General features: G+C 35.9%; 1 protein-coding gene across 1 annotated transcript in view; it reads left to right on the forward strand.

Annotated features, from left to right (window-relative positions):
* The window catches only part of LOC102615306 (uncharacterized), an 86,726-nt gene that overhangs the window by 49,418 nt on the left and 23,059 nt on the right, over window positions 1-14,249 (forward strand). The window lies entirely within an intron of this gene.

The raw sequence follows: 14,249 nt of genomic DNA on the forward strand, positions 1-14,249 counted from the left end.
TAAAATTCTGTATGGACGAGGAGTTTACAACGTTATAAAAGTTATTTACAACATTATAAAAGTAGACAGCCTGCACCTGAGAATTTTTGTATTACCAAAAGTAGACCCATTCTTTAATAAAATTTTTATTACTTTGATGCCCATTTGTTAAGATAGTGCTTATTATGAAAATTAATGAGCTGATTAGTTTTGTTTGTTAGATATGCTGATGTGTAACTTGCTGAGTCAGCATGTTAGTTAAAAAGTTGTTAAGAACGTTTCTGTTGCTGAGCTTAGAATTAGCTTACACACACAACGTGTGTACAACATTCTAGATCGCGTATATAAATGGTTGTAATCAGAAAGTACACAATACAATTGAATAGCAATTCATTTCTCATTGCTCTCTAAAACTTTCTCAAACATTTTTTCTCTGTTTCATTCATTTTCTTGGAATCCAAACACTTCAATTTTGATTTTAACTCTATTAATCAAATAAATATCTCAAATAAATAATATGATTAATTTTTTGTTTAAAAGAAAATTCCTCATAAGACAACCAACTTACTGAAACTCCAATAGAAAATACTGGGAGGGCAAAATTCTTCGAAGATGAACCCATTAATTATCACGCAATGGTTAAGAACTCTTGACGGTATTGGGCAGAACGACCTATTCTTCCTGACTATCCAACACTGCATTAATTTAATCGGTTATCCCATTGTGTTAGCAATTTTTTCGAATGCACATTGAATTGTTTAAATATACACACTTAAATCTTGTTTGCCGCTTTTGTTAAACCAAATTCCTGTTTCTACTGTTGATTGCTTGGTTATACTTTAGTTTTATTATCTTCGTTTATATGATACTGGCATTATATAGAGATCAAATACATCGCCACTACTCTGACTTTGTTCATTAATCAGATGTAGCTTTAGATTTATTGAAGCATTATCCGACGATTGGCCGTGACAGCATCAACAGTCGAAGAGTTGTTCTAAACAGCTTGGCTCGAAAGCCCTACGCGTTTGAAAGTGGGAGTCGGCTTGGACGTTTGCAACGCTTAATTTACAATTGTTGGTGTCAACAATCCTTTACGAACACACACACATCTATATAGTGATCCTCCAATGAAGGAGTCCTCATTTTAATAAAATGAGGAAGCACTAATTGGAAGATGACCCCATGTAGATGTGTGTACATATAGAGTGTTTATTTGTGTGGCCTAACAAAACCAAGTAAATAAATTTGCAGGCATTCCTGTGGAAAAGAAACTTGTTCCTTCCATTCAGACCAAAGATAATCAAAATGTGGATGGAGACATGGAGAACCTTATCGTGACATCAAAAATCCACTCAAAAACATCCACACGTTTTGGATCTGCTAAGAAAATCACTACGACATTTGGTCTGTAAAACTGTTATATACTAAGTCTTCTTGAATTTATGATTCTGAAATGAAAGGTATTTCGTTTGTTTATACGTATGACAGGTGCAACGTGGCATAAATCGTATTGGATGCTCTGGAATGCCCTCATGCGCCTAGGTAAGTCTTGAGAGGCTGTGTTCAATTAAAATATAGTTGTTTGAAATCAATTTATTTATCTCCTTTTTATTGATCGAGTTCAATTGCAGCCCCCAGCATCAAAGCTATACATGAACAAAAGTTAGCGCACATGCAGACAGTTGAAATTGTCAGAATTATCTGTAAAGAAGTGATTTGGACCCGTCACAGAAGAGAATTGAAGGGGGCATTGTTCACAGCTGCAAGATTGGGGATACATGAGTTTGTCAATGAATTTATTATGGCCCATAACATGACTGCAGATGTGTTGAATGAGGATCGGCGTAACATATTTGATGTTGCAGTTTTACATCGTCGTGAAAAAGTTTTTAATCTAATACATCGTGTAAATTTCACAATAAATTTATTTTCTACAGAAGGCAATTCTGGCAACAACATCCTGCATTTAGCGGCAGAATTGGTACCTTCAAGTGAAGTGGCTGGTGCAGCATTGCAGATGCAGCGGGAGTTGCAATGGTTCAAGGTATGATTGCTCATCCGACTACTTAATACACCTTTTTATATTTAATAGTCACAATTTAATGTTTGATATTAAGACCAAAATAATTGACAGAAACATAGACAAAAATAAGATATCAAGAAACAATGCCGATTTACTCAATTGAAAAACAAGGTAAACCAGCGCCGTTTTTAACTTGTTTCTGTGAGCGTTCTATCACTTTGGCATTTGCAGGGCATATGTAGGCGTGAAAACGCATAAACAATTCTTCAAAATGAAAATTTCCGACTAATTTCTTAGTCCAAATGCCTTTAGTTATCATCTTCCCATTAAGTACATTGGGCCTTTCTGCACCTAGAAATCTACCTTAAAAGAAAGTTTTAGTCCTCGTGTTTATGACTTCTTCTCTGCAGGCGGTAGAAAAACTTATCCATCCACACAGGCTAGGAGATGAAAATAGTTCCAACCAAACTCCTAGAAAGGTCTTTACTGAAAAACACACGGATTTAGTCAAAGAAGGAGAAAAATGGATGAAGGAAACAGCTTCATCTTGCTCAGTTGTAGCTGCACTCATTATCACTGTAATGTTTGCCGCAGCTTTCACGGTACCTGGTGGCAGTGACAGCAGAGGAATACCAAATCTTTTACACGAAAAATCTTTCATGATTTTTGCCATTTCAGATATGCTTGCACTTTTTTCTTCCATTACTTCAGTTCTAATGTTCTTGGGCATCCTCACTTCACGCTACGCAGAAGAGGATTTTCTTGTATCGTTACCAAGGAAGTTAATTATTGGCCTCGTCACCTTGTTCTTTTCTATTGCAAGCATGATGGCAGCCTTTGGTGCAACTGTTCACATATCTCTTTCTCATAAATGGAATCTGGTTATCATTCCAGTTGCCCTTGTTGGATGTGTCCCTATCACCTTATTTGCATTCTTGCAGTTTCCTCTGTTGCTTGATATGTGCTTCTCTACTTATGGCCGCGGCATCATCATAGACAGCAGTTGGAGAGAATTAGCTAGCTGCGACTTGGTTGCCAAAGGTAGCCACAAGACACGGTTATAAAAGCTGATTAAATGGGGTTATTGTCCCACTGTGTAACTAATTTATTTCTTGTTGATTTCCCCTGATGCTCGTTCTATAATGATTGTTGAGTGTTTAGTGCTGTGTACTTGAATTTGGTTTATAAAAGGCCATTCCGAGGATGGTTCGATTGAGGAACTGAATCTTAGAAAATTTATTCTATTTGTTTTGATCTCATTTAGATAATAATTGATCTTTGACCATATTTGTTTGATTGAGAAGGATCTATTCATCTGATTCCAATCAGACCTTTCCCTTTAGGATCAATATTTATTCCTATGATCTTCATTTGATTTCCATCAACAGGCAATTAAAAGTTGCGATGAAAAATTTTGGACTACCAACCTGTCTGGGATGCTCGAAATCTTTGGTCGTAAGGTGACTAATGGTGCCTATTTCCTCGATAGAAACCAGCCTCACAATGGCTTTTTGTTAACAAAAGCCAAGAATAAAATTCTAAAGCACTCAAGAAGGTTACGGAGAAACAAGGATCGTGAAAAATGAGGCTTAGATCAAAATAGAATCGAAAAACCTCACTTAAGGCTCTGCTGGACTACTGACTAATTTTAATTACATGCTCAAATAAAATGTTCTAAACACTTAGCAAGGATTATAGAACAATCGTCATGAAAAATGTTGAATTTAAACTCAGCAAATAACCAAGTTTAATCCCCCAAGATCCATTCCTAATCGCTTAAATCTCAGAATTACACCTGTAAAGATCAAGCTTAATGCAATTGACTCTTAACGATTCAAGAATTATAATCAAAACAACAAGAACAGAAACAAAATTACAAAATTTGACAGTAGAAATTTATAGTGGTATGCCTTCAAGCAAACCAACATCCATTGCGAAAAGAGAAGCAAGATTTCATTAATTTCAGTTTTTCAAGATTCAGTGTTGTAGAGAGTGTGTGACAGGATGACCATATTTTAATAACCACTCATGAGGCCTTACATACAGAGAGATATTCATCTAGAAATGTCCGCTAACAGCTCGCATATTTCTGGGTTTGTTATCAAAACCCACAAGCTTCCCGTGCATATAACGGCCTTAGCAGCTATCCGCACCAGTTGATTGGACACGTGTCAATGCTTCATCCACTCTGTTATGTAAAACAGCAAATGTAGCTGTTGAATTTGATAAGTGATGCCAGTGAAAAATCACGTGTGTCACCTAGTCTTCCAGCTGACAATACATAAGTGTCAGAAGTCCCTCCGAAGCTCTACAAATGGCATGTCATACATGCAAGAGCAACATGTCATGAAGGTCTAGAGAATGTAACCGACTTGTCATTCTTGATCGCAAACCCAGATTTGAGCTTGATCCTTCAACAAAAAATGACCAAGAAATGGCTTAGTGGAAGTATATCTAAAATGGCAAAAATCATAGAAGATGATTGATCAGAAAAATTGGGTATTCCTATGCTACATATGTCTGTACCATCTGGTACATTGATAGTTGCAATGAAAACTATTGTGATTATGAGTGCAACAATTGAGCAACATGAAACTAAGGATGGTTTATTAGGCCATGGTCAAAATATGCATAAACTATAGAGAGTTAAAACATAAAATAGACTAAATAGTCTTAACACCTCTGTGAAATTAATCCCCTTCTTTTAGATAAAGCCTTTAGGTTCAACACCTAGTATTCCCTCTTTAACCTTATAAATCGACTTACACCATTCTAATTTCTCGTTTGCAAGCCTCTTTATTAGATCCCAAGTATGGTTTTTGATCAATGACTACATTTCCTTATCCATGGCTTCCTACTATTTTTATTATCTATCACTTTTAGCAGCCTCTAAGTGAGTCTTTGTTTTGTTAATTTCAACCTCATGTGCTGTTGTTAATGCAAATGTAATAGGATCTACATATGCAAACCTCTTAGGTTGCTTTATTACCCTTTTTCTCTCTATCTCTCACTAGCTAATAGTCTCCAATTTCTTGATTACCTGTTTGCTCATCTTCTGATTTAGAAATGTCCATATCAGATCCTGATTCATGTTAAGGTCTCGGTTTCCACTTTGTGTTAGAAGTTGACAACTCTACCCCAAAACGAGTCTTCTAATCTCTCACGTTGGGCTTTGTGATATCAGGTTTACAATGAGTTAAGTTTTAAAGCATCTTAGACTCATTAAACACAACATCTCTGCTGATAATAGCTCTTAATGACTTTAAATCAATGCACTGGAGTTTGTACCCCTTCACTATGTTAGGATAGCCAAGAAATACACACTTTAAGCCCTACTTTCTAGCTTTCCTTGCTTAGTGTGTGAATATGAAGGCAAACCAAAGACCCTCAAACCAAAATAGTCTGTTGATCTACTAAACTAAAGCACAATAAGTGTTTAAAATCAATTCCAGATAAGGGGCTTCTATTAAGCATATAGCAAGCTGTAGATAGCTGTAGATAAAGCTTCTGCTTATAATATCATCGATAACTTTAAATGAATAAGCATGTATCTTACATTATCAATTAAAGTTCTATTTCATCTTTTTAGCTAATCCACTCTACTAAGGTATGTATCTCATTGTTTTGTGTCTCACAATCCAATGCTCAATACAATAGCCATCTTACCTCTTATTATAGAACTCTAAATCATTTTCAATCTTCAACCTTCAAACCTTTCTATTTGCTTAATTCTCAACTAATATTTCCAAGTCTTGAATTATTCAAATACATCATTTTTGCTCTTGAACATATATACAAAAACCATCCTTAAAAAGTCATTAATGAGAGATAAGAAGTACTTTGCCCTATCTAAAAAAGCTGTCTGTGTTGGTTCTTTTGATACATAAACACCATAACTAAATTTAACTCTTGAAGACTTGTCGAGGACATATTCTTCGTAGAAACTCTTGGTCTCTATCTTATCCTTTCCTAAAACCCCCTGTTTTGACATCTCTTTAAACCCTTTTCACTCATATAACTTAATCTCAAATGCCACAATATTGTGCTATCTAAATTCTAGTTTGATACCTCACCATCACCTGTAACAGTTGACCCTTGAAAGACATATAGGTCATTGTTCATATCACCCTTCATTAACACTATTGACTTTTTTATTACCCTTAAGGTACCAGATTCAAACTTAATTAAACATCCTATTTTATAGAGCATACTAAGAGAGATAAGGTTTCTTTTCAGTTCAGGCATATGTCTAACATTCTTCAATTGCCTAATCATACCATCAAACATTTTAAGCCTAATTATGCCTTTACTAACTACCTTATAACTAGTATCATTACCTATTACAAGTACCCCACCATCACAGGCTTTATAGTTCATGAGCAAACTCTTATTAGGGCACATATGGAATGAACAACCAGAATCTAGAATCTAATTATTTCTTGTTTGGCCACCTGTAGTTATAAGAACTCTAGTTGAGTCATAGCCATTATATTATTGACCCTTTGATGCATAGTAGCATCACTACTCTTTTCCTTTAAGTCTTTGTTCTTGTTTTTCCTCTCAGGGCAGTCTTTCTTGAAATGCCTTCCTTCTGGCATTGGAAGCATTTCAAGTTGTTTTGTCCGGATTTCGATTTTTGTTTATTCCCTTTGCCACTTTTTCTATTTTCTGTTCTCTCTTTTGCTGTCAAGTTTTCTCCATCTCTAGATTCTTTCTTTGTTACATCCTTGGAGCTAAGAGTTTCTTTGACACCCACTATGGTAAAGGTTTGTCTCACATACATCAAAGTGCCAACAAGATGCTCATAAGAGCTTGGCAATGAACACAACAAGATCATGACTTTATCTTCATCATCAATTTTCACATTAATGTCTTCAAGATCTAGTGTAATCTTATTGAGAGCATTAATGTGATATGATATGGATGACTCTTCTTTTATTTATAAAGTATAAGGCTTGTTTTTTGTAGCTAATCTCTTAGCCTTAGACTTCTTAATGTACAAGTTTTCAAGCTTCTTCCATAACCCGACTGCTATCTTCTCACCACCAACTGCTCAAAGTACTTCATCTTCAAGAATAAAGATTATTGCATTGTGGGCTCTTTCTAAGACATTCGACAAGTCTTCATCAAACACTTTCCTTGTCTTCTTAGACAATGAGGCCTCACCAAGTGCCTCATCTAGCATTTGGTGTGCCAATAAAGCTCTAATCTTAAGCCTTCACATGTGAAAATCATTTTCACCTACAAACTTCTCTACATCAAGCTTAGATGCATCCATTCTGAGGTCAAGAATCCTGAGAATAGCTCTAATACCAATACGTTGAATTTAAACTCAGCAAATAACCAAGTTGAAGCCCCCAAGATCTACTCCTGAATACTTTAATCTTAGAATTATACATATGAAGATCAAGTTTAATGCAATTGACTCTTAATGATTCAAGAATGGTAAGAAAACAACAAGAACAAAAACTAAATTACACAATTTGATAGTAGAGATTTATAGTGGTTTGGCTTCAAGCAAACCTACATCCACTGTGCAAAGAGAAGTAAGATTTCACTAATTTTGACTTTTCAAGATGCAATGTTGTAGAGAAGTGTAACAGAAACATGAGATCACAATAACTACTCATGAGGTCTTGTATATAGAGAGATATTTATCTAAAGAGGTCCGCTAACAGCCACCTCTTGTATTCTTGGGTTTGTTATCAAGACCTAGAAGCTTTCCGTGCATATAAGAGACTTAACAACCATTTAAACTGGCTGATGGACATATGTCAAGGCCTCACCGGTTCTGTTATGCAAAACGTCAAATGTAGCTGCTGTATTTGATAAGTGATGCATGTGATGAATCATATGCATTACTTAATTGTTGCACTCATCATCACAAAAGTTTTCATTGCAGCTTCAAAGATACCAAGTGGCAGAGACATATATAGTAGAGGAATACTCAATTTCTTATATCAATAATCTTCTATGATTTTTTCCATTTTAGATATGCTTCCATTAAACCCTAAATCATAAACCCTAAACCCTAAACCCTATTCAACTCTCTGTGCTTCTGTAATTATTTTTTGTCCACGGCATGTACCTAGCGAGTTAACAAAGGCCTCATTTTCTTAAAAATAAAATCTACCTTTATGCTGTCATTTTTGTCCACATGCCGCCAACTAACACTACATGAGTCTACCCAATAAGCATTAAACTCACAAACAACAAAATAGCCACTTCTTAAGTTTTTATCATATCAGAGTACTTATATGTAAATGTAATTATTAGCCAACCAATTAGCCAAATTGTTTCCTCTAAAACTAGTTACTAACTATAGCGCAATGCAATTAAGTGCTTTATTTTATTTTATTTTTGAAAATAAATAATTTTAGTTGCTAAGGTGAAGATAAATATCTCTTATTCAAAACTACGGTAGGACTACTTTGGATTTGTGATGACAATTGCGTGAGAATTGTCTGTTGATTTGTTTGCAGGAATAACATTTTCAGTTTTTCTTTTCAAAATAGAAGGTATTGAATCCCTCTTTATTCATGCCAAGCTTTATAATCTTCTCTTGCTTACGAATTTAGGAATGTATTTGTTCCAATTTCAGTTGGGGTTTTGGTTTATTGATCATCAAGAAGAAGAGTTGAAGAGGTTGTTTTGGCCTTTGGGAACTGACTTTGATGGTCAATTTATGTGCTGCTTGTTCAGCTTCTTGCTCTACGTTCTTATGCAAAATGAGTGATGTTAACAAAAATTGGGCAATGCAATTAATAGTTCAGAAATCTGAGCTAGTATATTTCATATCTAAAGTTGAAGATTATTAAAATGACTAATTTAAAGGATTGCAGCCATCATATTCATATTCCTATTAAAGGATGATAAAGCATTCATACTAGTTAAAAATAAATAAATAAATAAAAAGAAGAAGCATAAATAAATAAATAAATGCATCCTTCCTTTTCACGCTTAGAAATTAAAGTAGCTGACGACATACGTTAGTGAATGCACATATCTATGAAGCTTTCTTTGTTAAGGCTCGAGAGTTACCATTTGAAATAACGTTTCTTTGCAAATAAATCCTGCTAATAATTGCTAAAATGCCGCGAGTTGCTCCTCGTGGCTCAGGTCCGGCTAACCTTAGGAGCACTAATTTTAAAGATCTTACCGATTTTATTGAGAGAAAGGAAGCAGGTACGTGTTTAATAATATATATCAGTTTCGTGGTCAATCTGGGGCTCCGTCCCTAGAGGCCCAGTGGGAACTAGCAGACTAGAGTAGATAATAAGAAGTCAGAAGTTCTGCCGTCAAATACTCCACAATCCTTAGATACTCCATGACCTAAGCCTTTCATCACTAAGCAGATTGCAGATGCCGGGTCTTCGATTGTCTTACCTACGAAGAATCAAGCTAACGCTACAAACTCTACTTCCATTTACGAGCTGATTGGTTAGGATGTCACGACTCATGATTCTAGGATCCGAGAATCTGGTGAGTATAATCCACATCTTCATCAAGCATCCAGCATAGATTTTAGGCATTACAATTCTCATACTGATAATGATGATAGTTCTGACAAGCACCTGGTGAATAATGACCACTTTCTGCACCTAAAAATTCTGAGAGAATTGACTCTAGCCTTGATTTTAGCGTTGTCGGTCATTCGAAAAAGGGCACTAAATTACTTGTCGGCTGCAAGTATCGTAAGAAATATTATCACCGTTTACATTACTCATTGTATTATGCTTCTTACGTTAGGCTATGACTTAATCATTTCTTTTACTGTTGTATTTATTTCTCTTTATTGAAGGTTTTGGTTTATATCCCCCTTCACATGTATTTTTCATTATCTGTTCTAAATGACAGGTAGGGGTCTCACCTAACCCCCACCAATATATATATATATATATATATCGCTGAATATTAGCTATATTTGTTGTTTGATAATCATTCATCATTACTTAGAAATTAAAGAAATATTAAAAAGACGCTCAAGCGTAACTGAAGAAGAAAAAAACAACAGTAAGTCCAGAAGGAACTTCTGTAAGTCCCGAAGAAAGAACAGTTTTAATTTAAGAAGGGACAACAACTGCAAGTCCAGAAGAAACAATTACTATAACTCCAGTTGCAGTAGGAACTCTTTTGCAGCGTGGCGAAGATACTTTTGAATTATGTAGGCGGATTTCTTAGTTGACTAAACATAAATGAATTCTCTCGACTAATTTCGTGTAGGCTGAATATTATTAGCTAGTTTATTGCAGCTGTATTTAAAGGTGATTGGAAGAGTGCTAAAAGATTCATTAAAAAGGATCGTAGTGTATTGACAAAACCCATGTCAGTCCTCGATAGAACGGCGCTCCTCGTTGTTGCCTTTGAGGGAAACTAGGAGTTCATGGAGGAGTTGGTGAATGCCATGGATGCAAATGATCTTGGAATGGTAGATGAATTGGGTTGCACGGCACTTCATTATGCGGCAGTTGGTGGAAGCATCGAGGCGTGCAAGGCTTTAGTAAGGAAAAAGCGTGCTCTTACACAAACTGTGAGCAACCGCGGGTGGACTCCGCCTCTCTCTGCTGCTCATTGTGCTCCCAATGATAAAGACATTGTATACTACCTTTCCTCTGTAACTACTAATGAACCTCCCGACAGGCCATTCACTGGTGCTTTGGCTGGTATGCTTGCTTACGCACTAGCTGCTGGAGGTTTTCATGGTAAAGTAAAATATCTACATAGTGACTTTCATGTCAAATGCATTCGTTGATGGATTTTTTCTTAACTTATTTTTTTATTTAACTTGCTGCAACAGATATTATTTTATGTTTAAGCAAGTGACAGAGTAACTTATGTACTAGTGAAGATGATGTGGGGCATAATATACTAGATGCATTGGTTTTAAGGCCCCAGGATTTCCAGAGTGGAACTGATCTTGGATCTTGGAAAAACTGGATCTACCCTCGTTAGTCCTCTCTCATTGTATATTCTTCAACAGTAGTGATGCTATTTGCTGATTTATTTTTTTCCATTTTTCCTTGTTTAAGTTTTTCCTGTGGCAATGGATTCCTCAGCACCGTGGTCGGCAAGGATTGGTGTGGTCAATACAACCGTTCAAGGTTTATGGATTCAATTTCGTATTACGTTTTGGTTTTGTACTGTAATGTTCTAACGTTATGGGTTTAATTATTGACTAGAGTTGTAAGATAAGAATTTGAATTTTCTCCAGTGTGCCGGTGCTATATTCTTTAGTTGATCATTTCTAACATGTCATGCATTTTCATTCAAGTGATTTAATACGTTTTACTATAACTGTTTTTTGCTGCAGTGTTACTATGGCCACGAAAATTGTGTTGGAATTGTATTGAACTCTTGGGTAAGTGATATTGCTCTCCCTGGTTTAATGTGGGTGACTTGATCATGTAATTTCTTTTACATTATCCATTGTTTGTTTTATTTGCAGTGCCTCGTATCAAGCAGGTTCGGGATGCAAAACTGACACATAAATTGGCCCTCGAATTGGCTAAACAAGTTTTTAAAGCATTTTCAAATGTTTATGATGTAGAGGATTATGCATCTTTCCACTCAAACACCAAACTGCTGCAGCAAGCTCTGGCATTGTTGAAATCGTAAAGATGTGTCTTCAAATGTTCCCACATACTATTTGGCTTTTGACTGATCAGCAAACCATACTGAAAGCTGCTGTTCAACATCGACAAGAAAAGATTTTGAATCTTGTGCATAATATGGTTGTATATAATAAGTTCACATCTCCCCAGCTAATTGATGAATCTGCTAAGGACACCATCTTGCATTTGGCAGCTAAGTTAGCACCTCCAGCTCATCTAAGAATTGTCCCTGGTGTAGCTTTACAAATGCAAAGGGAGGTGCAGTGGTTCAAGGTTTTAGCTCTGTTAAAACACATAAATTATCCCTGCTGCTTACTCTTCTAATTTGTAACACTATGCCTTAACAATTTTGATATATGTTCCTGTAGGAGGTGGAGAAATTGGAGCACTTTTCTTAAGGAAGCGCTAAACATGGATGGAAAAACAGCTCAAGATATATTCATCAAGCAACACAAAGATTTGCTTGAGAATTCAGAGAAATGGATGAAGGATACGTCAAATTCTTGCATGGTTGTTGTTGCGAAAGCGCGGGGTGAGCAATTACTAATACTGCGACTTCTGGAGAAATATAAATGTGGCGTAAACAAATGCAAAGAAAATAAGATACAATAAATTTTACGTGGTTCGACGTAATACCTACGTCCACAGGCAAAGATTGAAAGATAATTTTACTAATAATGAGAATTTACAAAAGTGAAAAACTCTCAAAAAACCCAATACCCAATACACCCAAATTCCCTTAGCACCTAAGGAAATTCTCTACCAAAACTCACTTGGAAATCTCATAAATTTTGGATGCACTAAAAAAAATGAGGAATTGCCTTCTATTTATAGAAAAAATGGGGTGCACTATTGCACCAACCCCAACATAATTGTCAACAAAAATTAGGCCCCTACCTTAGGAATTTGTCTTCAAATTTGCCTCTCCAATGTGTATGCAAGTTGGTCAATTGATGCTAGGAATTTGACTTCAAATTTGCCCCTCCAAAGTTGAATGCATACATGTGTATTTGAATTCCAATTTTGAATTTTTCAACAATTCTCCACATCGACGAAGATTTTGTCCAAATTTGAGTCAACTATTGACACCCTGTCCTCCAGTCTCTGCCCTCTCCGACCGCTTTGAAACTTATAAGATATTTGATCAAGTTTAGATAATGCTCAAACTTGATCGCTGTTACCACCTTGATCAACATATCTGTAGGATTCTCTGCAGTCTTGATTTTTTGTAGAAAAATCTTTTCCTCATCAATAATTTCCCGCACAAAGTGAAATCGTACGTCGATGTGCTTCGTACGCGCATGATAAACTTGTTTTTTCCAACTTTGACTGTCGCAATTTACATTAATGAGCTCCTATGCCAATCCCAAGTTTTCAAGCAAGCCTTGTAACCAAATAGCATCTTTAATAGCCTCTGTAATTGCCATGTACTCGGCCTCTGTGGTCGACAGTGCAACTGTAGACTATAGTGTAGACTTACAACTAATTGGCCCTCCAGCAAAAGTAAATACATATCTGGTGGTTGACCGTCGTTTGTCCAAATCACCAGCATAATCGGAATCGACATACCCGATCACACTTTGACCAAGTGTATCATTTCGCTCAAATAGTAAACCAATATCCACAGTCTTGTGAATGTACCATAGAATCTATTTCACAGCTTGCTAATGTCCTTTACCAGGATTATGCATATATCTACTCACTATACTAATTGCATGTGAAATGTCAGGCCTTGTACACACCATTGCATACATCAAGCTACCCACTGCATTTGAATACGGAACTTGTAACATGTATTCTCGTTCTACATCTGTCGAAGCAGATAGTTGTGTCGAAAGCTTGAAATAAGAAGCCAACGGGGTACTTACAGGTTTTGTTTGCTCAGTCATGCCAAACTGTTGTAGTACCTTTTTAAAATATTGCTTCTGAAACAAGCTTACTTTGCCACGAGCTCTATCTCTGCATATCTTCATTACAATAATCTTTTTAACTTCAACTAGATCTTTCATTTCAAATTCTTGATTGAGTTGAGTCTTTAACTTCTCAATCTTATCTTTGCTCTTTGATGCTATTAGCATATCATCGACATATAATAGCAAATAAATGAAATATCTTCTTGTAGGTTGCGAAAATACACACAATGATCAAATTTATTTATTGTATACTTTTACTCTTTCATAAATCGATCAAATCGCTTGTACCACTGCCTGGGAGATTGTTTCAATCCATAAAGCGACTTTGTCAATTTGCAAACCCAATTTTCTTTTCTAGCAACCTTGAATCCATCTGGCTGAATAATGTAGATTTCTTCTTCCAAATCACCGTGTAAAAATGCAGTTTTTACATCAAGTTGAACTAGTTGAAGATCAAATTGCGCAACTATGGCTAGGAAAATTCGAATAGACGAGTGTTTTACAACTGGAGAAAATATCTCATTGTAGTCTATTCCTTCCTTATGAGCGTAACCATTCGCTACCAATCTAGCCTTATATCGAATTTCAATTTTACGTGGAAATCTTCTTTTTTTGCATATACCCATTTGCACCCAATTGCCTTCTCTTCCTTAGGTAGTGTAACTAACTCTCAAGTTTCATTTTTGTGAAGAGACTGCATTTCTTCGTTCATTACTCTCT

The sequence above is a fragment of the Citrus sinensis genome, chromosome 5, assembly GCF_022201045.2.
Source record: "Citrus sinensis cultivar Valencia sweet orange chromosome 5, DVS_A1.0, whole genome shotgun sequence".
Taxonomy (NCBI): Eukaryota; Viridiplantae; Streptophyta; class Magnoliopsida; order Sapindales; family Rutaceae; genus Citrus; species Citrus sinensis.